Source organism: Haliotis rubra, unplaced genomic scaffold, assembly GCF_003918875.1.
Source record: "Haliotis rubra isolate DU_JTF1 unplaced genomic scaffold, ASM391887v1 Scf1, whole genome shotgun sequence".
Taxonomy (NCBI): Eukaryota; Metazoa; Mollusca; class Gastropoda; order Lepetellida; family Haliotidae; genus Haliotis; species Haliotis rubra.
The window spans coordinates 6,792,305-6,819,322 of record NW_025764891.1 but is presented as its reverse complement, the minus strand read 5'-3'; the positions used below and the strand labels follow the sequence as shown (position 1 = coordinate 6,819,322).

General features: G+C 36.9%; 1 protein-coding gene across 2 annotated transcripts in view; it reads right to left on the bottom strand.

Moving 5' to 3' along the window:
* The window catches only part of LOC124276276 (protocadherin beta-15-like), a 77,119-nt gene that overhangs the window by 27,267 nt on the left and 22,834 nt on the right, over positions 1–27,018 (bottom strand). The window contains exon 1 of one of the 2 annotated variants that reach the window (XM_046711939.1): positions 3,674–5,164. The exons of the other annotated variant lie outside the window; for it this stretch is intronic. The gene's annotated coding sequence lies outside the window, so the exon portion shown is untranslated. Of the gene's footprint in view, positions 1–3,673; positions 5,165–27,018 lie in introns of those variants that run through there. 2 annotated transcript variants of the gene reach the window in all.

Below are 27,018 nucleotides of genomic sequence, written 5' to 3'. Positions count from 1 at the left end.
GACTGACAACATTCATTCAGTTTTAATAATGCTGACTTCAGCCGGATTTTCATTAAAATCCCAACTTTTACTGTGATACACCTTTCTGCATGATGATCTGAAGACACCAGTTATTCCATTGCAGATTCTATAAGGTTTACTTTCTGATCAGCCAATCAGTGTTGAGCCTCCATATATGATTTCTGTTTACTTCTGACTGCCATGATATCAATCTGGGCCATTATTATGTCATGGTTGGCTCTACACTCAGTTTTAGTGACATGACATCTGAACCCCAAAGGATCAAAAGAATATTACTGCTCTTTTTTGTTAGTTTTTATTGAAAGAAATGGGAGTGACCAAATCAAGGTGGTAAAGGAATGAAGCTAAACAATTTCAGAAAGTTGAAATCTGATTTGCCCAAGAACTACTGCAACCTTCATTTAGATTGGACAGTCTAAATTTGCTTTGGGCTTATTTCATGAGACGTATGGATCAGATGTTGATACAGAGTGGTATGGTATTGGAGGAAAGGATCTGATCTTAATGGGATAATTAGATCAATCGTGATGGATTCTGTACACTCCAAAACACTGAATGATAACTATGGTAATATATTTAAGACTGATCTACTTTACTTCAAGAAACAAGCCTGTTAAATCATGGAAATTAAATAATGGTATATATCATATATGAATTGAATGTAAAACATTTCACTTTTTCCCACACAAGCTGTTGTTGTTTTATCTCTCCTACATCTAGGGCATGTCAGAAACCTATGACTGTGGGTTTGAATCCCAGTCATCATCATCATCATCATCATCATCATCATCATCATCATCATCATCATCATCATCATCATCATCATCATCATCATCATCATCATCATCATCACCACCACCATCATCACCACCACCACTACCACCATCATTATCATCATCATCATCGTCGTTGTCAGAGTGATTTACACCAGGCCCAGTTCCTCAGTCAAACATTTAATCTAAACTTAAAAAATCTTTCTAGATCTTGTGATTCCAGGACAGGAAGTCGTCTGCAGATTAATGAGACTGATAAACTAAGTTTGTATCAAGAAATCTGATATCCCGTGTATGATTGATCACAACATGATGTCATTTTCAATTAGATATAAATGTAAATTCATTCCATTGATCATTCATAAAGAAACTGAATGTCTATGAAGAATTGATAAAGTCCACAAGAACACCTAATTTAACCATTAATTTTCTAAATGCAGTCAGGATACATGCCTGTTTTTCCTAAGTTTCAAAGATCATATTCAAACGGTAGGATTCTCCATCAATATGGCTGCCATGTCTCCAATGCAACCAACTAATGGCTGCTCTGTCCACTCTGTCAAATTTAATAATCCTTTCTCATTTACCTATTTTTCTCTTTCAAAGTTCTTATCTGTAAATGTTATTATACCTGCATCGTTCCATCATTTGATCAGGTACAATAAAAATATATAGATAAAAATCATAGATGGAGAATGTATTATTCAACAATTTCTCAGATGTTATAACTATGTGAGCTTAATCAATCTTGACGTCTTATAAAGTTTTTCTAGATGCCAGTTCAAAACACTCAAAACTAAATCTCAAATTGATAGTAAATCATTTAAAAGTCCTGCAAAAGACACAAAGCTTTGACAACTAGCTTCTGTCTTTCGTCTTCCTAATTATCCCTTGAAGTTTGGTGTAGTTATCAAAAAAGATTTGTGCAATCCCCCCCCAAAAAGAAATTATATGCTATAAATCATTGTGTGAGACATAACTGTTGAACATAATGAAATTTGAATAATATAATAAGACAGAAGAACGTCATTTTCAAATTCATAAAGATAAAAAAAAAGTGGTTTGCACATACATAACTGTAGTACTGTTTAACAAAAAGTTACTTTTTTTTAAGCAAACACTTTCACAAATTATCAAAACAGAGCCAAGGCCATTTTGTTCACTTGGTATATTCAGAACATTAAAGTTATACAGAGGAATAGCTAGCCATCAAGAAAGGAAATGTGTTGTTAATTAGGTGTGTAATGTGATTCAGAAGGGCTTTGCAGGTGTGCACAAACTGTATTTAGTAAAGCATGTTAATATTCTTAGCCCATGTTGAGTGCAAATGATGATTTCTTAATACACTAATTATCATCACACAGGGTTCCAGCCCATTGACTGCGATACTCTTCAAATACCAATTTTACGCTCAATGGAATCCATTTCGGAAGATAATCAAGTGTGGTTATTTTCTGGCGTTGTAGTTTTATATTTTATGTTTAACGAAAAAAGCTTAATTATTCTAAGATCCTAAGATCTCCATCATTTTGGTTATTGAAACACATGGCTCAACAAAGGCACAAGGTGTTAACACGATTATGGAATCTAATACTTTGAAAGGGCAGTGATGATTGGTCACTCATCAGAACCCTTTCTCACAAAGCGATCTTAGGATTATGACTGATGCAGCTCACCAGGTGATAGGAAATCCGTTCTTGAAACTAACAATAAAATTTCATAGATATTCTCTGAAAAACTCTCTTCTATTGTTCCAGCATTTAAAGTACAACTGTTTTTTGCCTTCAATCTTTTTGATGCATGCCACCTAAATTTGTCTCAATAGTTATTCCCAAGATATTCAATCACTTACCAAAAAATCATTCCCAACACCTAGATTTCTTTTTCGGTTTTGCATGTCAGGAAAATACCCCATCCATATTAGAAGAGATGGCTCCATTTCATATACACGCAGCATTAATAGTACTCAGCTGCTTCAGATGCAGAGCATTTAATCATAGGGGCCATATACTGTGGCTTAAATCATATACTAGCTATGATGCTTCCCTGATGACAACGGTGCCTCTCATGAATGATAAAAAATTCTGAAATTGTCAGGAACAATTTCGAGGATCTGTAGATTCCAGACATCTCCAAGATTGCAGGAGCCATACTCTTGAAGGAATTGTGCTGTAAAACTGTTTGCCGTGGCACGAACACTTACATCAAAACCTATTTTGAAACTGGTCAAAGGCAGGCATGACACAACTTGACCTAGAATCAGGCCCTGTAGCTCACCTAACATATATCATTCAGAATCCATTTCCCTAACACCAAGTTCACAATTTTGATTCATTTGGTAAAGCCGTGTAGGGCCAAAAAAAGTAGTTTTGCAACATCTACAACTGTGCAGTTGAACGCTGATCATGACATCTTACATAAATGGAATATTTATGGCAGCAATCAATCAAATGCAGGAAGTATCAACTCTCCAAGGCTTTTATGGTTTTAGAGTAGAAAGTTAAGAAACATTTTCTAACATTTAAATTTTACCCCAAAAATTGCTTCCTGAAAAAGGATTGAAGCCTACTGGCCATGAATAACACTGCAACATGTTCAGCCCATTTAGCTAAGTAGTTGACGTTACACAAGCATGACAAATGATGTTGCATGACGGACGATGTGGCATGACATGTCAAACAATCATGAAATAACGTCAAAGAAAACATCTTGCAAGGAAGAAATATGATCTACATAGTAAGGATGACAGATATTGTCAGTTTCACATGCCTTCAATGAAACATTGCTTATACACTGTGTCGACTTGGCTAATTGACAATGTCATACATGGCTTTGAGAAGATCTGCAAAGTGACCTCTAAACAGTCAATCACTACTTACCATGTGTCTCGATCCACAACCATCGTAATGGAATCTATCTATCCAGTGCACACAGCCCATGAATCATGTACAACTCATTAGCTTAAATACATCGTTCGCTGCTACTTCCTGTCTATCATTGTAGTTCAACTTCTGCAGCATGTGAACTCACTCCATCTCAACATTTGGCATCCACTTCACACGTTTTACAAAAAATATTCATTCCAGGTAGAAAGGTAATTAATGTGCTGCACGGTGCTACGTCTCAATGTTAAACCTGTGAGATACAGACACTCTAAGTGTATAATTCACATTCCAAAGTAACACTGTGTATAGATACTTTATGTGTTACACTATTGTAGTTCTCTAAACACCTTGAGTGTATCCCTTTGTTACATCCAATGTTAATTGTTACACAATGTTACATTCCATGTCACACTTCTGTAAACAGTATTCTAAACTGTAACATAGTGTTACATTGTAATGTTACAGTCTGCATACAGCTGATAAAAGTGTAAAACAGTGTTACATCTGTATGTTACACTTCTGTGAAGCAGCCAAATCAACAGCAACACAGTGTAACATCCCAATATGGCACTTTGGTAGTAGACACAGTCAAAGTGTAAAACAATTTCACATCCCAATTACACTCTGTAACACAGAAAATAAAGGTGTAACAGTACATCCAGATAGTGAAACAGACAACTGTAACACAGTGTAACATCCAAACGTGACACTTCCTATGACGGAGGATCAAACTATACACATAGTGTTATATCCCAGTGTTACAGCCTGTGGTATCGCTAATCAAAGCGTATCGCAGCGTTAAAGCCCAGTGCACCACATCTAGTTGTACTGCCAATTAAAGAGTATCACAGTGCTACATCGGCAGTTTCTGTCTGTTTCAGCATTAGAACTCAACACACGGTTATCCAAGCTTAGACAACCAAGAGCGACATGAGATGACTTCATCTCTTTCATGATCATGTAACAGCGCTAATTGTCCGTCTTCCCTTGAGAACTTCCTCCCATCATTAGATTATTTCACAACAAAGTCATATCTAGACCGGTCCTTCACGGTAAATAAAATCATCATAAAAAGGGAATCATTTTTTTTAGTCCAAGTAATGTGAAAACTTGTATCTCTTCATGTGACTTGCACACACTCTGCAATACGAGACCTCAAAGGTATAAACTTTCACAAGATTAAAATTATTCTACCGATGAGAAAATATTCATGATCAGCTCCTGCGCTTTTCCCCTACTTGCTTCAATGCAAGCACTCTCCAATAAAATCGTTCTCCCATGAATCCAGCTCTTTGTAGTGGTACACTCCAAATTACTTATCCTTACATGTTGAGCAGAGCTACAATGAAGGCTGGTTTGTACTGCACTATCGCCTCACAAATGACAAAAGATGTTCGGCAGTTTGAGAATCTACACACACACAAACACACGCTGCTAGCGAGAGAAGAATAAATTAACCTGAGTCTCATGGATCGAATCTTTTCAGTAGCTCTCTTCCCATTCACCGGTGATGAATGGAGGAAAAGCAGTTGCTACCAACAACTTTTTCATGTACCCTACCCTGTGACACAATATGAAACCCCCCAGCTTATCTAGTTTGTAGTTTGAACAGATTCTCTTTCGTGTGGAGTTTGCTAGCAGTCGCTGATCAGTCAGTTAGAAGCAGGGTCAATACAGCCTGGGGATGTAGGGATAGTACGATTGCAAACCCATCTCGGATCGGCTTGTTTCATATACATGAAATTACACTTAATGGGTATACACTCCAATTGCTTCATTCAACAGCCATAAAACCATCGGCAATAACTCCTTAGAACTCCGAGCAGAATGAATGGTGTGCGAACTAATTTCTACATATGGTTTAAAATTATGAGGGGTCCCTTAAAAGCTGGGCTGATGCCCTTTTATTTGATGTGAGAACATTTAGAAAGATTTCAGTCAAGAAATTATCTTTAATAAGGCATTAGTGGAGCAGTGGAGTGGACTAAGTGAAGATGTTTCTGCAGACTTTGTTCCAAACTTTTGGTGACAACCATTGAAGGAAATGAGGCTGGTTTAAATAACATCAATCATATTAAAAAAATATCATGAAGTAAAGTTGATCTTATTGATGTTCTGCATTACACTATTGAAGAAGATTCTTTATAAACTATACCACATATAGAAATTCTGTTTGACACAGAGTGAGTGAGTTAGAATTAATGCCACTTTGAATAATATTAGCATTATCTCACTGATTAATGATCAATATAGAACAGGCAGTTCACTGCACTGGAAAATGTGCCGTGTAACATGACATTTATTATCGACATATGTAAACACACCAAAATAGGAAGAATCATACAAAATAATGGATTAATTTTTTAAAGATTTCTTTTTTTAATTGAGAACCTTGTCTATAATGATGTAGTCTTTTATTCTAAATGAGGCCAGACCAATTTTATTTCTTGTTTTACAGATCCGCCGGTCGTATTTTATCAAGAATAAGAAAAAAAAAAATATTAATTTTCCCTGCTCAATAAATAAAATCTGAATGTTTTTATTTTCCAAAAATGTAAACTTACAAGAAAACTTTTAGATTGCTGTTTGCCACATATACACTTTATACATTGCCAAAAGTAAAATACTTTTAGTATTTAGAAGGAATATTACTTTGACTGGTCATTTTCTTTTCATTTCTTTCCCTCCTGCCTGAAGGTTTTCTGAGGACATAAATTCGTGAAAGAAGAAATAAAATTGGTCTGGCCTTACGAAAGGCAACACAGGCCCATAGTACCTGTATTACAATGTATGTGTACAATTGGCAATTAACACAAAATGAAATTTGCGTTATACAATTCATGAGCGCTTAGCCAACATATAACTACTTGATAGTTCTACTTGAAATTTCCAACAATAAAATAATGATGATCTAAAGGATTACCTTCACATTCAAGTACAATGTAAGGAGATCCTGAAACTTTGATATTTTATACCCAAATCAATTCTCTGTTTTTATTAATTAAAAAAGCCCCCAAGTGGCATATATATAAGTTTTTTTGTACATTTTATTCTGTTAATCATATTTCCAGAATTCTTTGGATGAGACGTGCAGTGGAAGCTAACAGCAAGTGATTTCAGATAACATGATTCCAGTACTACATAACGAGAGAAACCTGAGTCTTGCATAGCAACTAGGGTGAGTTAAATAGCTGGTGCAGCAGTTATTGCAGCAGAACAGGAGACACCACTGTATACTAAGCAACCACTGAGTAACAGTAGCCTGAAGCTCACCTGGTTCAAAAACAGCACAACATCTGACACGAGACAACTGCAGTCTGAATCTAACCTATGGATAGTCTGATGCTAGTTGAAAGCTATTCTGACATTATTCTGCAACTCATCTGAAGCTAACCTGAAACTATTCTGATGTTAAGTCTGCAACTCATCTGAAGCTAACTTGAAGCTATTCTGATACATAGTCTGCAACTCATCTGAAGCTAACCTGAAGATATTCTGATACATAGTCTGCAACTCATCTGAAGCTAACCTGAAGATATTCTGATACAAAGTCTGCAACTCATCTGAAGCTAACCTGAAGATATTCTGATACAAAGTCTGAAACTCATCTGAAGCTAACCTGAAGATATTCTGATACATAGTCTGAAACTCATCTGAAGCTAAGCTGAGGCTATTCTGATACATAGTCTGCAACTCATCTGAAGCTAACCTGAAGATATTCTGATACAAAGTCTGAAACTCATCTGAAGCTAAGCTGAGGCTATTCTGATACATAGTCTGCAACTCATCTGAAGCTAACCTGAAGATATTCTGATACAAAGTCTGAAACTCATCTGAAGCTAAGCTGAAGCTATTCTGATACAAAGTCTGAAACTCATCTGAAGCTAAGCTGAAGCTATTCTGATATGAAGTCTGAAACTCATCTGAAGCTAACATGATGGTGTTCTGATACGAGGTCTGAAACTCATCTGAAGCTAAGCTGAAGCTATTCTGATACAAAGTCTGAAACTCATTTGAAGCTAAGCTGAAGCTATTCTGATACAAAGTCTGAAACTCATCTGAAGCTAAGCTGAAGATATTCTGATACAAAGTCTGAAACTCATCTGAAGCTAACCTGATGGTGTTCTGATACGAGGTCTGAAACTCATCTGAAGCTAAGCTGAAGATATTCTGATACAAAGTCTGAAACTCATCTGAAGCTAACCTGAAGGTGTTCTGATACAAAGTCTGAAACTCATTTGAAGCTAAGCTGAAGATATTCTGATACGAAGTCTGAAACTCATCTGAAGCTAACCTAAAAGTATTCTGATACAAAGTCTGAAACTCATCTGAAGCTAACCTGAAGATATTCTGATACAAAGTCTGAAACTCATCTGAAGCTAAGCTGAGGCTATTCTGATACAAAGTCTGAAACTCATCTGAAGCTAACCTGAAGATATTCTGATACAAAATCTGAAACTCATCTGAAGATATTCTGATACAAAGTCTGAAACTCATCTGAAGCTAACCTGAAGCTATTCTGATACAAAATCTGAAACTCATCTGAAGCTATTCTGATACAAAGTCTGAAACTCATCTGAAGCTATTCTGATACAAAGTCTGAAACTCATCTGAAGCTATTCTGATACAAAGTCTGAAACTCATCTGAAGCTAACCTGATCGTGTTCTGATACAAAATCTGAAACTCATCTGAAGCTTACCTGAAGGTGTTCTGATACGAAGTCTGAACCTCATCTGAAACTAACCTGAAGCTATTCTGATACAAAGTCTGAAACTCATCTCAAGCTAACCTGAAGCTATTCTGATACAAAGTTTGAAACTCATCTGAAGCTAATCTGATGCTAGTATGAAACTCATTGTACACTATTCCGATGCTAGCATGAAACTCATCTGTAGCTAATTTGAAGCTATTCTGATGCTAGTCTGAAACTCATCTGAAGCTGTTCGATGCTCATCTTAAACTCACCTAAAGCTAAACTGTAGCTTGTCTGATGCTTTGCCTCATGGTATAGCAATCGTTTTGTCGTTTTCATTTAATTTTATTTTGTCAAATTCCCAAATGAACTTTACATTCCTGTGCATGCCATAATGTTGAGAATAGAAGGAAATACTTTCCAGTAATTCACTCTTCCTCTGTTCACAATCATCAGGAAAACCTAAACAACTGCCCCAGCTAAATATTTACCATTATGTTATTCCAGCAAATCTTTTCCTCTGATGTGATCTTTGCAATGTAATATTGATGTTTGAGGGAAATGTATTTTTGTGCTGTGAAATCTGTTCAAAAAGGTGAGACAGAGCAATCAGCATACACGCCAATTGTAATTTCCCTCTTGACATAGTGAGACGGCAGTATTTACACCATTTTTACGCACAATCATATTTGACACAACAGAATCCACTTCTATGATGTGAAATTATCTCTCAAGATGTCCAGTATTTTGAATTAGATTAAGTTCCAGGATTATTAAAAACAGCTTGAGTTGTGATAGATTTGAGGCTTTAGCTGCATAATGAGCATTAATAACCTTGAAGCCAACAGTGATGATGATGATGATGATGATGATGATGAAGAAGAGGAGGAGGAGAAGGATGGCGATGATATGTCCTAATTTACTCTCATGTTCATCTTGATGTGCATTACAAGATCTCCATTGTGTATCTGAGTTATATTTGATATATGAGAAAATATTTTTTTTAGAATTGTCATTTATTACTTTGACCTTTCTCGAGATACTGTGGGTGGAACAAAAAGAAAAATTCAAAATTGGTCATCTGTTTAAAATAGATTTATCAGAACAGATGGCGACAAGAATCCATCCTTACACTTGATAAATGTGAAGTACAGGATGATATATTGTCCAGTACAAGTCAGTAAGAAGGGCTCCATTGCATCATTTGACACATTCATTATGGTTTTGTGGAAGGAGTTATCCCTGTGTGGAGCTTGGGTGAAATCTGTGTCCACACAGTGACATACCATTAATGAGTGAGTTTAGTTTTACGACGCACTCAGCAATACTTTTACGACGCACTCGGCGGTCTGTAAATAATCAAGTCTGGACCAGACAATCCAGTGATCAACAGCATGAGCATCGATCTACGCAATTGGGATATGAAGACATGTGTCAACCAAGTCAGTGAGCCTGACCACCTGATCCTGTTAGTTGCCTCTTATGAGAAGCATGGGTTACTGAAGATCAATTCTCCCCTATTAATGAATGGAAGCAGGCATCTTTAATGACATTGGGTGGATGGTTAGCAAATCAAACATATTTCACAAATTAGAAAAATCTATAAAATATTGAGTGTACAAATATCAAGAACAAATGAAAGGTATGGTTGTGTGCATGCTAAGGCCACATTATTCAGTTCAGAGTTACATCCCTTAGTGCTGCCAGGATAGGGCAGTTTGGTAGACCCAGGTTAGATTCCCCACATGGGTACAGTATGTGAAGTCCATTTCTGGTGTCCCCTGCTGTGATATTGCGGGAATATTGCTACAAGCGGTGTAAAACTAAACTCACTCACTCACTCCTACCAGGATCAACAGCTCATGGTCACATTGTTTGTGTCCTGAATTATAGGTATTGTCTCTTGGGTTAGTTCCCTTGCTATTCTGATGGTTTACATATTGATGCCTAATAAATAGTGACGTCATAACTTAGTTTAAAATGGCCGCATCTTGTGTTTTGTACTGAGTGCCAAGATGTGCTACTAAATGCCATGATGAACTAAAAAAGACAGATGCTCAAATCATCTGTGCTATATACGCAGTTCTTGCTTGCTCTAATTACAAAGGGAGATAATTTGCTCAGGTTTGTCTAAACCCCAACATGATCAAGAGTTTCAAGAGGTAAAATATTCATGACCTTATTTCTTCCAAACCAGAACAGGCATGTCACGTTATAACTGAAATTATGTTAAAAACACCGAACTTGCTTGTGAGTTTAACAACCGTGGTAAATAACCGTGACATGCGTCACTTGGAGATTAAAGTCTTCCGCACTAAGCTGACATGCAGTGACACACTGCGCCATTAAGGACTAGAAATATAATTATCCAGAGCAGATGTAAGCAGTCAGCCTGTAAGACAGCAGTAGGCTGGGTGTTAATATAGGATTCCATATGCACTTATCAATGTGATCTTGTAACATAGTGCCCGGAGGTCCTTCCAGACTTGGTGACACTGATGTTTACATTGTCTGTGTGACATTAACAGTTCATGCTTGTTCTAATTTGAAACCATCAATTTCAAGTAAATACATGTAACTTTATATGTATTACTGTGAGTGAGTGAGTGAGTAAATTTTCAGTAAATGCATGTAACTTTATCTGTGAGTGAGTGAGTGAGTGAGTAGGTGGGTGACTGAGTGAGTGAGTAAATTTCCAGTAAATGTATGTAACTTTATCTGTGAGTGAGTGAGTGAGTAGGTATGTGGGTGACTGAGTGAGTGAGTGAGAGTAAATTTCCAGTAAATGTATGTAACTTTATCTGTGAGTGAGTGAGTGAGTAGGTATGTGGGTGACTGAGTGAGTGAGTGAGAGTAAATTTCCAGTAAATGTATGTAACTTTATCTGTGAGTGAGAGTGAGTGAGTGCATGCCTGAGTGAGTGAGTGAGTGAGTGAGTGAGTGAGTGAGTGAGTGAGTGAGTGAGTGAGTGAGTGAGTGAGTGAGTGAGTGAGTGAGTGAGTGAAACACTTTGTGTAAACCTGTGATCATGAGTATAGTGCTGACAAACCAAGTCAGGTCGAAACTGGGATTTAAACCAATGATGTAAGCTTGGCATGTCAAAGGGATACAGCTCCACACAGCTAATTGCAGTGCCTTTAACATCTGGGTACACCATGCTCCGTGATGACTGAGGATGTCACATGGAAGCATGTTCATTTGATCTATGAAATGTTTCTTGAACAAAGGTTCAGGAAATGTTGTGTCAAGTGACATCACAGGTGAGCTAATAATCATGGTGGTCACACTATCACTTATATAGTCAACAACAAAAGTTAGGGACCATGAAATATTTTTATATACTATCCATTTTTATCAAAACTCTCCACTTCAAATATAATCACAGAACATATTCATGATCCCTAAACTTTTTGTTCAGCACATTATACACTCATGGATGCCCATCTTCGGGAGAGATAGATGCCTTTCGTTGACGAAGAAATGCGATACCTAACACCAGCTGCCCATGCACACTTGTACTTAATCAGGCACAATGTCTCTCTTTCACATGGAAAAGAAAACCAAAACATAATTACAAATTGCTGGATTCATTGTAAAACTGTAATGACTTTCTTTATTCAGTAATGATTTCACTGCTTTAAAATTCTGTAAAAAAATACTCAAATTGGTTAACATGCCTTGTTTGTGTGTCAGGGTATTGTAAATCTTCCCTGCGTTGTTGCCTCTGAAAACTGTTATCTAAATCTGTTGGTGCTTAGGTGCTTAACTGCCATTTTGTGTATTTTTAATTAATTAGTGATGAATCCTTTCCATATTTATTTATCCAATTCATTCATTCATTCATTCCACTATCTCTTTTTTTCATGTTTCATTAACTATACAAACCTGCAGTTTTGTTGTATCAAACAAGAGCATCAACAGAAACGATAATCAAAAGAATCTATATAAAAACATACTCTCTTGGTACTTTAACAAAGGCTCAAATGACAGTCAGTAACTGGATCGTGTAACACAAAAGGACAAAGGTCCACACATCATTTACTATTGCAACATAGTTTGTTTTGCTTCATTACTGAAATTGGAGACCAACAAACAGCAACTGTCTGTTTACTTAAACGATTAGTCATGTCATGGTGTAGCCATGCATGGATTCATCATTCATTGTTTGTGCCTCTTGACAGTAATCTGAACAATTCAGGTATTACCTTGAGTAATTATCGGGTAATGTGTAATTGTTGTGATCTACGATGCTGAGGTGACATGTATATGCATTGAAACCTTCATGGATGAGGTGAGGTAGCCCAGTGGTGAAGGTGCTTGCAAGGCAAAGGTACTGGTTTGCTCCTCACATGGGTACAAAGTGGAAAACCTATTTCTGGTGTCTTATGCCATGATATTGCTGGAGTGTCACTGAATCTGGCAATAAACTACTCATTCACTCACTCACTGAAAGTACATGATAGTCATTAGCCCAACATCAAATCTAATATTTTCATAAAAAAACACTCATCTAATCATAGTCACATATGTGTTACCAATAATGATGACACTACAATTAGTTCATAAGGTCAAATCTGATTTCCAATATGAAAATTTTAAAAAAAATTTGAGACATCACTTAGCCATGTATCATATAATTGCTGTGAGGATGATGACAATGATAATAATCATAATTATAATCATAATTACCATCACTATCGTCATCATCACCACCACCTCCTCCTGATAGAGGGCAGTGTTTCTATCTCTGTCATCTTCAATATCATCTCAGATTCGTACTATTGATCATAAGCTTCCATCAATACCTGTCCTCAGTCAGCCTAGCTCTGTGTCAGTTTAGTCTGCTTCTAACAACTGCACCTTCACAATGTAGGAATTTGTTTGCAGAGCTCCGCTACAGCACTGACAGTAAGAATATCTCAAATAACCAGCCCCAGCAAACAAAGACTAGGACCAAGATGCCACTCAACAACTCGGGACAATGTCTATTTAGCTGGGCAACAATGTCCATGTCTGTGGTCACTACTTGTATGTCCGCAGCCACCACAGGCCCAAATCTGTCGCAACGTCTGACCATCAATGGTCATCATCGACCCACTAGACTTCAGGTAATGATTACTTCGGCCTCATTAACCCTAAATCCTTTGCGCGGGCAGTTGTAATTAAGACGTGACAATAAGCGCGCCTGGGGAAGACTTGCTGTAGTCTCGGGTCATATAATGACATCAAATGGATGCAGAACTGATTAAACTAACCTGCTATCTTTTCATCCACTCAAGGATGTTTTACGCTAAGTTTCAGCCAAACCATGGGATGGTTAAATGTTAAAATGTTTCTGTTGTACATCTTGCGATTAATTCCTGTTGCGTTGAGATTTTAATTGACATGAGAGCCTCATACCACTTTTAACAATGTCCGCTTCAGCAGGTGTATAACACGTTTGAGACATTCACCATGGCTACAAAGATTAAAGGGCTCCGATGCTTTTCAGGAACTTAAGCCCTCCATGGGGCCATCTATGTTTGAGGGAGTGAATTGGAAAAAGTAGGTTATTTAACCATTCTAACTATCTTCTATTTATACAGAATTAGAACCTAAAATCTTTGATGTGACAAGTATAGCCGAATCTGTAGACCGACACAGCTGTTCTTATAAAAGGTTGATTGTCCATGGCAATTGCATCACCAGCCAAGCTACAGGAAGTACTTATGAAATTGACTGTTGTCCATCATTTTGCAAAGATGAGTATTGTCAAAGATCAATAATGAATAACCACACTCTGGTATTTTCCTACAGAGACAATTGCCTAGAATGACTATATTGACTTCAACAGTGTAGCCAGGCTTAGATCCTGTTGGACTGCTGGGTATTACAAAATCATCCAAATTATAATCTTTACAACTGAAAAGGGATTGTCGTACTTGATTTGTTTGTCCTTAATATGGGGTGGTTTGAAGGTTTTTGATGCACTAACATACTGAAATAATTACCCTCATTAACGGTCGTCTTATTTTTGTATAATCCTTCCTATGTCCTTGTATATTTTTTTCATGACCCTCACGGAAAAGATAAAATTGATTTATAATCCATCATAAACTGTGCATTACAGGCTATTATATTGGCTGGTGACCCTCATCTGATTCCCAGGGCGGTGGGGTAGCCTAGTACTTAAAGCATTTGCTCGTATTGTTGAAGACCGGGTTCGATTCCCCACATGGGTACAATGTGTGAAGCCCATTTCTGGTGTCCCCAGCCGTGATATTGCTGGAATATTGCTAAAAGCGGCGTAAATCTAAGTCACTCATCAGATTCCCTCCCAACCAATAATTAATGACTGGTCCCAAAGACCAAGTAAATGAGATTGTTGTTGTTTTCTTAAATTAAGCTAGTCTATTCTGCCAAAGTTGGAACAAATTGTTGTGTTTTGAGAAATTGGTTTGTATTTTGTAAATGTTTAAAATGTTCTATGGTTGATTGAAACATATGCAGCTATTTTTGATTTAACAATATATTTCAACATCCTTTACAGCATACAAAAACATAGCCCAAATAGATAAGTACAAATAACACAGATTTCATAAATAACAAAGTTCTATAAGCTTATACGGATGGAAGACATAAAACTTTTATTGATAAAAACTTCTTTAGTGTTTGTAACAAAGTTACCAGGCTACTTCTTGCCCTTTGATCATCCATCAGATAATCCTGAAATGTCTTCACAAACAATAAAGAAGTTGTTATAAACGTTTCATGTCTTCTTTCAACTTACATATGGCTATCAAAGACATGGTTATACAGTTTCTTCACTACCATTATTGGCCAAGAAAACCAATAACAAAATAATATTCAATACACGCTTGATATGACAAGTTCACAAAATGTAATATTTTTATCAGTAATATTATATTACCCCCGGGTATGTTATGTATAAGACTGCACTTTCCATCTCTGTAAGAAATCTCTGCCACAATCAGAGTCAATTGCACAATGCTAATTATGTTATAAACATGTGTTTATGAAACACTATGAAATAGTGAAAATACCATGTGTAAAAAAACCTGAGCAAATCCTGCCCAACCGTTGGCACCTGTCACAAACACTGGCAAAGGCAAGTCAATCATACATTTGAAAATCATTAACATTTGGAAAAAGTTAAACTAGGGAATCATTTTTGTCACTAAGGCATCGAATTTGGAAATATATTCGCCTCATTCTTCATTCAGGCTTCAAATACTGTGATTTTGATCAAACAACTTTTGTACAAGAGTACTACTCTGATCTTGGCACATGGTACTGCAACATTACATGAACATGACCCCATGTTGAGGTGATGTGATACTGTAAGTGTAATACTGAAGTAGATGAACCACACACTTCCGCAGTATACCACCATGGGAAAATAGCTCACTTCATTGTGCAAGGCCTTTGTCCCTCTGAAATTGTATACCCTTGATATTCAGGTGCATTGTTCAAAGTATTTGGACATTTTATATGCACAATCTGTATCTATTAATCAATCAGTAATATATATGATTTATCTTAATATCATAGAAATCACTACTTATAATATGGTTACATTTTCAATGAAAATATAACCATCATGAAATGTGTTAGTTTTGTTCAAAGCTTTTATTTAATTTAACACAGATTTCAGTAGTCATTTTTAATTTAAGCAAACTACTGATAAAAAAATAATATTTGAAGAAACTGAGTACAATCAAGAGGAGTTAATTAAAAGGACTTTGTAATTGGCAGCATGATTAAACTTAATTAGTCAAAAGATGGCATACAATTCAGGAGAACTTATTGATCTTGACCTAAAAAATGCTGTAATTAACAAATGATTTTATCAAACTGACCTTAAACCCAAGCCAAATGCGATAAAAGATTTAAGCCCTAAATTCCTAGTTAATTACAGAGAAAAATCACAATGTTTTTCATCTGATATTTCTATCTTTCTCCCGATCAGTTCACACACCTGTAAATAGGTAAGCTCGTTAGCAGAGGGCCCAGGTAGGGTGCGTTGAATCACCATCTTTGTAATATTCACCAACTCCCACATTCTCCCCTTATCAGATTGTCCGAGGCGAGCAAACTACCACAACAATGAGACAAAGAAAAACTTTTCATTTTTTTCTTTTTGAGACCAAACAGTTATACAGCAGACTTACCTGGCACTGTTTGTCTAACCTAGATGATTTGTGGCCAGAACAATACAGTCTGAATGCTGTATTAATACATTCCACTCCAAGCTGTAATGATGTTAAACCTCCAATTTTGTGGCCAATAGTAATTATTCCTCTAAGCAAACAAAAGCTTTTCGTATTCATGGTATAAATTGTTTGAGACAATATATCTTGAATGTGACAGAGCTGATAAGGTACAGTTCCACTCGAATAGCCATATTACATCCAGGTTTGACTATAAAATTGTACCATATACCCCTTCACAGTAAGCACTCCACAGAGCCCTCCCAAAGCCCTCATTTATTCCAAATAGAACAAATCCTACTTTAACTACACAGATACATAACAGAGATAAAAATGGTGGAAAATATCTGATTGGTTAAGCCTTTTCAGATGGCTGTGAATACTATTTAATCAACCTTTGTTTTCTGTGTCAAGCTGATCTGATGGGACACAATGTAGCTGTTCAGAACCTAACTGAGATAAAAGGCATGGATCTCTGTATCGAGAAGATCATTTTTTTCTACTGTCTCATCAGTTTTTACAGAAAGGTCTCTTGGGGAGAAAATTGGTCTAACCCTAAGAACTTAAGAACAGTTTAAGCGAATACAGTATTTTTAGAACCAAGTCCAAAGAGGATGAAAATTGATTAAACCAAACCTATTTTTTCATCTTTTACACATCTTCTTGCTGAATATGCCATGAAGATGAAGATAGATAAAAAAAGTTTAAAAATGTTGTCAGGAATTCTTTTAGGTCAATTACGTAGGAAGAAGTGGTTGTCACATTGAAAAAATCCAACTATTTGGGATGTTTTAAAATAAATATTCATGTTACACATAAGAGGGACATGTGTACCTTTTTTGAAAACGGGGCAGTGAGGTAACCTAGTGGTTAAAGCATTTGCTTGTCACACCAAACACATGGGTTCATTTCCTGCGGGTTCGAGTCCCCTGGGTTAATGTGAAGCCCATTTCTGGTGTCCTCCGTGGTGATATTGCCAGAATATTGCTACAAGTGGCATAAAACTGAACTCACTTTTTCCAAAGCACCTGGTGTCAACACAAAATTTTGGGTACATTTCACCACTATTTGGCCTTTGACTGGCAGTTGAATCTGTTTTGGTAGAGACTCGAATCAGGACTGTTTGGCCTCTTATATTCGTTTTGCCTATTCTCTTTTTTAAATACCAATGTTATCATTAGTACTGAATACAAATAACATCAATATTGAATACAATGATGTAGAACGAACACAATGATCAAGCCAGCCAGTGTCAAATACTAAAGCAGACCATTGGGAGCTACCGGTCAGGCAGGATATGCTCACCTTTCCGTGAACACATGGTATCATCACTATTTAATAGTGATTCATAAACACATGCTCTGTCATCGTATTGCATGGTGACAAACACTGGATTGTCTGGTTCAGACCCGATTTGTTTACAAACAATATCATACAGCTGTAATACTGCTGAAACAAATATCTGCTCATGATATAGTCACAATTGTACAATCGACTCTGCTTCTAGCAGAGATTTCTTCTGAATGTGGAAAGGGTTTTGTCGCTTCTATTTACTTCTACATTTTCAGAAGTACAGAACATTTCTATACTTGCAGTCTAATTAATAACATTTTTCTACCAGTCAAACACTTGAATGTAATCACTTTATTTTGCAACATGTCTTAATAGATATTTTCCACAGGGATCCCTGTGATTATACTGTTCAAGTAAGTGTTCTTATGTCATGGAGTCTGCTAATGCATCACTCATGTCGTAGCTGACATTTTGACATAAACTTCAGTTGAAATGATATATATGTCTGGAGTTTTATTGGACAAAAATGAATCTTTAAATAATTTAGTCGGTATCCACCCAAAATCGTTCACTCATATCACAAGCTGATCTATTTTATTGTCTCTAATTATGAATGAAACCATTTGAAATTTCATTTGTTGGAAAACAATTCTTTTGTACATGATTATGTATCAATCTTTGGAAGATAACTCATTCAACAGAACCTTTCAAAAAGTTGTTGATAGAATTAAAATGTCATCAATGAATGTGAATGACAAAAAGACAAGTAATCATTTTTGGTGGAATCACAAGTTGCTAACTGTGTTCAAACAATTTTCAAAGATAAAACAAATGCAAGAAATTGGAAAGATGTTATTGGTTCCAATTTTTCAAATCTAAATTAAGTTAAGGGATATGAATGTTTTTCTCAGAATACATCAGACTGTTCATCTTAAAACATAGCATTGTCATGATTTTTCTGTAAACAGAAAACACCTCCATTTTAACAGTTGTAGAATACATCTAGTTTCATTAAAAACATGATGTTCATGGAATAATGTTTCATAGATTTTTCCATTATCATTATTTGCTCATAAATAGGCAGACTGTTCTGTAGGTTACAGTCATGGTGTTGACTTTATTACATATGTTGTAATTAGGTATTGTTTTAACCAAGGTGAACACAAAACAGGGCTAAATCTGAATAAGGATATTGATATTCCTATCATATTGTGTGTGTGTGTGTGTGTGTGTGTGTGTGTGTGTGTGTGTGTGTGTGTGTGTGTTCGTGTGTGCAACCACCCATGTGCATGTGTGTGTGTGTGTGTCTGTGCCCAGTTACACATCTAAGTGTAATGACTTAATATTATACCACATTGACAAAATAAACAAGTTTAAGTAACCTTCATGATGCATGCACTTGTTTCACTATCAAATGGTGCTGATATAAGGTGTTTGCAAAAGAGAAGTGTATGCTGCTCAACCACTGGCACCATTACAAACACATGCAAAGGCAAATCAATTATTCACCTGAAAAAACGATGCAGGAACATATGGTACAGTTCCAAATACAAAATTTAGGACATTATCAAACAAGTTGTGCAAGTAGGTTCAGCCGTATGTTCTTGTCAAAAGCACCACTGGTTAGGAAGGACATGGTCACCATTTGATGACAGTTGGCATCATCCTCATTTGACAGTGACTCTTAAACACATGCTTATGATAAACTCTGAATCGTGCAACTGACTGGCAGAAATGTCTTACGTACTAGTATATGGAAAGAGTTTTGTTGCTTGCATGTAATATTTGAATTATATGTCACTCTTGTTTTGCAGTGATTTAATAAACTTATTGAATTTGTTGTTTTAACTTACCGATATATTCTGATATAAAACAACAATACCAATAAACTCAATACTATGAATCCATATACCATGTATAAAACATTTCACCTGCTGTTGCTCAGATGATATTTTCCTCACCAGAATCCCACCCATCTCAAGGGTCTACATCCTCCTGTAGACCAGCATCAGAATCAGCATCACTATCTCTACCATCCTCAGAACCAATAGATTTTGCCACATTCATGCAGCTAGCAGCATTCAGTGACTTATATATTCACTTTAGTATTTGACACAAAAAGTGCACATTGTATTTACTCCATAAATGCAAAACATATTGAACTTAGTTCCTATGAACAAGTATAGCAACTGTCATGACATTACAGACTGCTTACTTTATCATTAGGGGCGGTGGGGCAGCCTAGCGGTTAAAGTGTTCGCTCATCACGCTGAAGACCCGGGTTTGATTCCCCACATGGGTACAATGTGAGAAGCCCATTTCTGGTGTCCCCTGCCGTGATATTGCTGGAATATTGCTAAAGGTGGCGTAAAACCTCAGTCACACACTCATACAATACAAATACCATACATGCTCACACAAATACCATACATACTCACACAAATACCATATCCCAGAACAACCCATCAATAACAATACCACTGCTCATCAACATCACCTCCCCAACATTATACATTATTTGTAGCTTATAGAATATTGCCACTGTTTCTTCATGGAATGCTATGCAATAAATATCTTATCTTAATATCTTATCTTATCTTATCTACCATTGAGCTATAACTACGGGCATTCACATTTCCAGTTGCCATGACAACAAATTCACCCCAACTACCCTTCCATCTTCTTAGAGGAACATATCCTTCACCTTTCTGGAAGAAGAAAAAACTTTGATGACGATGTTGCTCCAACAACACCGCAAAGCTTGCAAACCTATACAAGAGCTGGACAAAAAAGAACCGCCATTAACCCAAAAGACACTCACTGCCAGGACACACCTTGAATTAGCGTCCTTCAAATCCGTTTGAGGAAGCCTCTGTCAAAAACTGGCTGTTTGGAAAAGCCAGGACAAGTTATGACACAGCAGAACACTGCTACTTTTATTTGCATTCAACTTGTAACAGACACAAGTATTGGATTATCTCGAGCAACCATGAGAAAATTCACGAGAAATTTATTCTAGCAATACACCAAGGAGTAAAGTTCAGAGGAAATCTTTGTGACTCGGCAGCTGACAGATCGGATCTCATTTCAAAGATCTGTTTATCTAGGTTGAACAAGTTTTTGTGTGTCAACAAATCTGGCAAAGGTTGAAGCATTGCAGCTTGAAACAAATCTCTTTGTGAAGAATTACAATCTCATTGCTTTAAGATGTGACTAACTATTTCAAACATTGCAAAGTGTTAAAAGAAATGTTTTACACCATTTCTCTAAAATTTACTAAAAATCAATATACAGGAGCGAGTTTGAAGTTAACACTCCTTTGACCAACACATTGTCAGTGAACCGGATGCTTGTAACTTGTCAATGTACAGGATGTTAGCAATTTGTAAAAGAGAGGTTTCTTAAAGGAGGAATATTCTTGGGTTAATTGCCATCCCAAGCAAATTCTTCAAAAAACATTTTGTTGGATTATTAATCCAAACATCATCATAATAATCTGTGTAACAGTTGATTATTAGTCCAATTTAATAATAAGACAGTGTTTCAGTTTTCCAAACGGCACTTATCACGAAGTGTATACCCGAAACCTGTATACTGCCTCCACACAAGTCCCCTTTCCTATGACAAGACCTCCGACGTGGTTACAAAGAACCACCATGTCTCTTCCAGTTGTTAAACCAATACACTTAAAACCCAAACTAAAAGTAATAAGTTCAGATATAAGCTAATACAGGGTAATGAATGATCAGGATATTGCAGTGACTGCCTTGAAATGAATCAAATTCCCAATCGATTCAGTTCATTCCTAGTTTCACTTGCCAAAGGTCATGTACGTGCTTTCCATTCCATTCACCGCTAACCATAACTATGCCACTGTAATATCAATTGATGGAATGATTCAGTAACACGCTCCTTATTTAGGCCATGAATGAAAGATAGCAGTTACTACATTATCGTCTGTTGAAAATACTGTGTTGATGTTACAATACTAATGGCAAGTATTGCTTCAAATGCAGACAATACTGTGGTATGCCCAGGAAGCTATTCCCGATTTTCTCATCTATTTCATACCTATGGAAAAAATTTAAATAAAACACCATTTATTTTATTTTCAAGTTTACTGAACCTACTAACTTTATTAAAAATCAGTAAAATAGTTAAAACTTATTTATATTTTACCAAATGATTAAAAATATCAAAAAAACAAGAAAAATGCTATATTGTTTAAACTAAAAGGATCTGGGGGTTAGGCCTGCTTACTTGGTTAATGCATGACATTTGTATTTCAGTTGAGTAGATAGACACTCGGGACATTAATCACTGGTTCGTCTGGTCCAGACTTGACTATTTCCAAACTGCCATCATATAGTTGCTATACTACAGTGCAGCATTAAACAAGAAACAAACGTTGTATAAACAGTCCCTGATCATTGTAAAGTTATATATCACTTCTGTGATGAAAATGTACACACCATCACCATGGGAACACTGAACATGTATTAAAAACCAGATAAGCATTTCTTTATTCCATAAAGCTGATTAACCTAAACTTCAAGCCACATGAAATAATAAATAGTTTTTCACCAAAGTGTTAACAAAAGGTCCATTTTATATATATATGGCTGAAAGTATAATCTACAAAGGCAGATGAAGATACTGAAAGTTCAAATTTTCTGAAACATGGTCGAGGAGACTTGAGTGCAGTGAGCTTGGAGTGAGTGAGTGAGAGCTTTAGCAATATTCCAAGCATATCACGGTGGGGGACACCAGAAATGAACCCCTGTTTTCAGCGTGACAAGCAAACACTTTAACCACTAGGCTACCCCACCTTTCCCTGTGGGCTTAGAGGGCAAATGCTACATCACATCAGCCATGTTTTCATCCTCAGAACTTTTGGAATCATGGGGTAGCCTAATGGTTAAAGTGTTCGCTCGTCATGTCAAAGACCCAGGTTCAGTTCTCAAAATGTGTACAATGTGTGAAGCCCATTTCTGGTGCTCCCTGCCATGATATAAAACTGCTGAAATGGGTGTACATTATGTTCACTTACTCCTTAGTCTTTCATAGGACAAGAAAATGTGCAAATGTGAACAGTTTAGGTTGTGAGATTGTCACATGTAGGGTGTGAAACAACAACATAATTTACATATAAAAATCCAAATAGAAAAACCCTTGCTATCTGGAACTCCAGTAAGAATATATCTACTTCAAAACCAGTACCATTAAAGTGAAATTACCACAAAGGTCAGATATCAGAGAATGATTTTTTTTATGGACAATTTATTATGGTCCCAAGGACTTGTAGTGAGGAGTTTCACCAGTGTCTTATGGGGATAATCGTGACTTGTAGTGAGGAGTTTCACCAGTGTCTTATGGGGATAATCGTGACTTGTAGTCAGGAGTTTCACCAGTGTCTTATGGTGATAATCGTGACTTGTGTAGGAAAGATACCCCATCCCAACGTCCGAGAAGGGTGAATTTTATGGAGGACGGGTTAAAAAAACATCTGGTCCGTCCTCATGTCGGGTCAGTTTTAGCAAACCAATGACATAATCATTATTATATTATAACCTTTTTGAATATTTACTGCCAAAGGATACTAGAATAATCAGATGATTCCACTAGGAGAGATTTAACAGTCCAAGCTCTGTGTGTGCATATTAAACTATAGCTTAAAATAAAACAAACCAGTTTTAAGTCTTGAAATGGTGTTTTATTTATATTTGGAGGACAGGCTAGATTTTGGCAGGACTGGTAAAAAATTTGACCAGCCAGTCCTGTGGACAGGCTAGATTTTCTACATCTTTCCTACACTGGTCTTATGGTGATAATCGTGACTTGTAGTCAGGAGTTTCACCAGTGTCTTATGGTGATAATCAATTTGTGTCTTGGACAGGAAAAGAAGGTACAGGAGGTACATGAATGTGTAAGAATATTTGCAAATAAACACCATGTGAGTGAGTGAGTCTAAAATATTGAACCTACATCAAAACTGTCTATAAAAATTCATTCTGAGCCAAACCTACCTGTGATCAACAGCCTGAGCAACAATCGACACAATCAGAAGCAGGAGCAGATAATCAGCCAGTTCACACGTTCCACCCACGTAATCCCCATGTTAGTGCGAGGCACAAGGAGCATCCTCTGACCTACATCCCCATGAGGTAAATTGGAAGACACCAAATCCAGAATGCGCAATATAAACTCCTGACTATGTGGCCCTCTATCAGATCTCCCTAGCACCTGCATCTCAGTCCTCTGTGTACTCTGCCCCCAGACTCCAGCATCGCCAACAGCATCATACAGGCCTTACACTTTATCAGCCATAATGATGGCTCCAAGAAACAAGGAAATGAAATAATTATATATTTATCAGTAAATCATCAGGATTGACAAAAAGCAGACACCACTTATCAAACATAGCAACCAACATAGCTAATTATCAATTTGCTCCCTATAAGCTGCTGAAATATATTTTCTGAATGTGTGAATAATCATCTTCATCATAATTACTGTCATCATGTATCTTCATCACCTTCATAGGAGGACGGCCTTTGTGGTCTAGTGGATAGAGTGTCTGCCCAGGGGCCTGAGGTCAGGGTTCGATCCCAGGTAAAGTCAACGAAACGATGTTGAAAGTTGGTAGTTTTTTCCCTGCCTGGCATTTGTCATTTGGCGATGAATTTAGGACTGGTCAGAATGAATGAATGAATGAATGAATGAATGAATGAATGAATGAATGAATGAATGAATGAATGAATGAATGAATGAATGAATGAATGAATGAATGGCAAGGATGGATGAACACTGCCTTACACAGCATCAGCAAGTTTCTATTCATGGTGAGACTGTGTCGAGTTAGTCTGTCTCAGCCCCTGAACCATACTAATTTTCGCTACAGCCTAGCCTTTCCTGGATGCTGAAGCCCTAAATGAAGCAAGTGTAGATTTCCCCAGGTTCTCTGCTCTCCCTGGGGCCTCCTTTTCAATTTAAACGTGTATGTATGTTGCACTATAAAACCAGCATAAGTCTGGTCTAGTACATGCAGTCACACACGCATGCACGCATGCACATTCACGCACACACACGCACGCACGCACACACACACACACGTATGACATCAAAACCCATTTCACCATAATTCACCACATATTTCTTTTGTGCATAAGTCACATTGAGAACAATTTTACCATTTTCTCTATGAAACAAGCAGAACTTGAATGCACTGGAAAACCTCTTCATTCTACTTTACATTTTAAGGACACACAGGAATACAACAAAGACTGTTCTCTATTGTCCAATACCATATCCACCTTGTAGACAATTCCAAAATTTCCCTTGCTGTTGTACAAGACATACGAACTTTTGCTGAGACAAAATGGTATTAGTCAAGAAAGAGTAGATATCCTCTAAAAAGAACACTGGCAAGTTCAAAGACACTCCTAAGTCTCAATTAGCTGTGGAATAATCCTTTATATTCTTTCTGTCTAAGATTCTGAGTCACTGACCATCACGCCTCAGACAGTGATATACACACTTAAAGGGCTCTTCCCATGTGACAGAGTGGTTAGAAGTTCGACTAACACCTGGTGTCATCACTTATATACACTTATCTATTTCAATAACTTTCACTGTTATTTTACGTTTTACACCCAATGGAATATGTTTGGCAGATAACCAAGATTATTCTCTATACCTGGTCTTTTATGATCAATCACTTTAACTACAAAAAATACATATTTACAATATTCAAGGTAGGTCATTGTAATCAATCTCTATATTGATCAATGATATTCTTTATTAAAATATTCAATGTATGTCACTGTCATTAATCACTATAACTTATAAATACACTAAGAGTGATTGAGTAGCCTAATGGTTAAAGCGTTCGCTCGTCACATTGAAGATCTGAGAGTTTGATTCCCCACATGGGTACAATGTGTGAAGCCCATTTCTGGTTTCCTCTGCATGACATTGCTGGAATATTGCTAAAAGTGGAGTTACACCATACTCACTCACTACTACAAATACTTCACTCAATGAAAAGCCATTGTCACAATTTACTATAACCAAAGATATTGATATCTGAAGGAGCTATTCCTGTACTGATAGAACAGTTACACCACACCAGCACAGCTGGTGCTGTATATCCACGCCAGTCACTGTCTCTGAGCAGTTTGTCTTTAAGAGCAACATGATCAAACAGCTGATGAGGGTTGCGCTTCAAATATTTATGAATTGTTTCACTGAAAAAAGAACTTCACAGATGTTCACATGGTGACTCCAGCTTGAGAACCTTTTTGTTTAAAGTATTTAAAGAAAACATAATGTTACAAAAGAAGTGTTTTCACCAACATTACCCATTCTTACATTTTCAAGCTATAAAAAATAGCACATGTAGCAAAGATGTGTGAGTCCATTAAAGAAAGATAATTACAGACAAAATTCAAGGTTATCTCATCACTAATGGTGGTCAGGTAGCCAAGTAGGTAGAGCATCCACACATCACGATGATGGTCTGGGTTCATATCCCTACAAGGGTACAATAAGTGAACCCATTTCCGGTGTCCCCTAAAGGGACATTGCTTAAATATTGCTAAAAATGGTGTAAAAACAATTCATTCACAGACTGCAACAATGTTCGCGTTTCATGAAACTGTTAATTTATGTTATATTTGGGATTACACTTTCTTAGTAAAGTACAGATTCTAGTACTTTGGGGTTGAGTCCCATCCGGTGGAAGCCACGGTGGCTGAGCGGTCTAGGCCTCTGACTTTGTGTGCTGGCGATTAGGTGCCTGACTCTGAGGGTGTGGGTTCGAATCCCAGATGGGACTTAACCCAAACAGTACTAGAATCTGTACTTTACGCAGCTTTCAGCAATATTCCAGCAACATCACGGCGGGGGCTGCAGAAATGGGCTGCACAAATGGTGCCCATGTGGGGATTCGAACCCGGGTCTTCGGCGTGACGAGCCAACGCTTTAACCATTAGGCTACCCCACCGCCCCTGAGGGATGTAGACACAATGCCATTTAGAAAGTGATGAAATATAACATACACTGTGTCTAAGGGATGCAACACAATCGCAAATTGTGGTGTCCTAGTTGGGTCAGTTGTGGCATCAATAAATGAAGGAGAAGA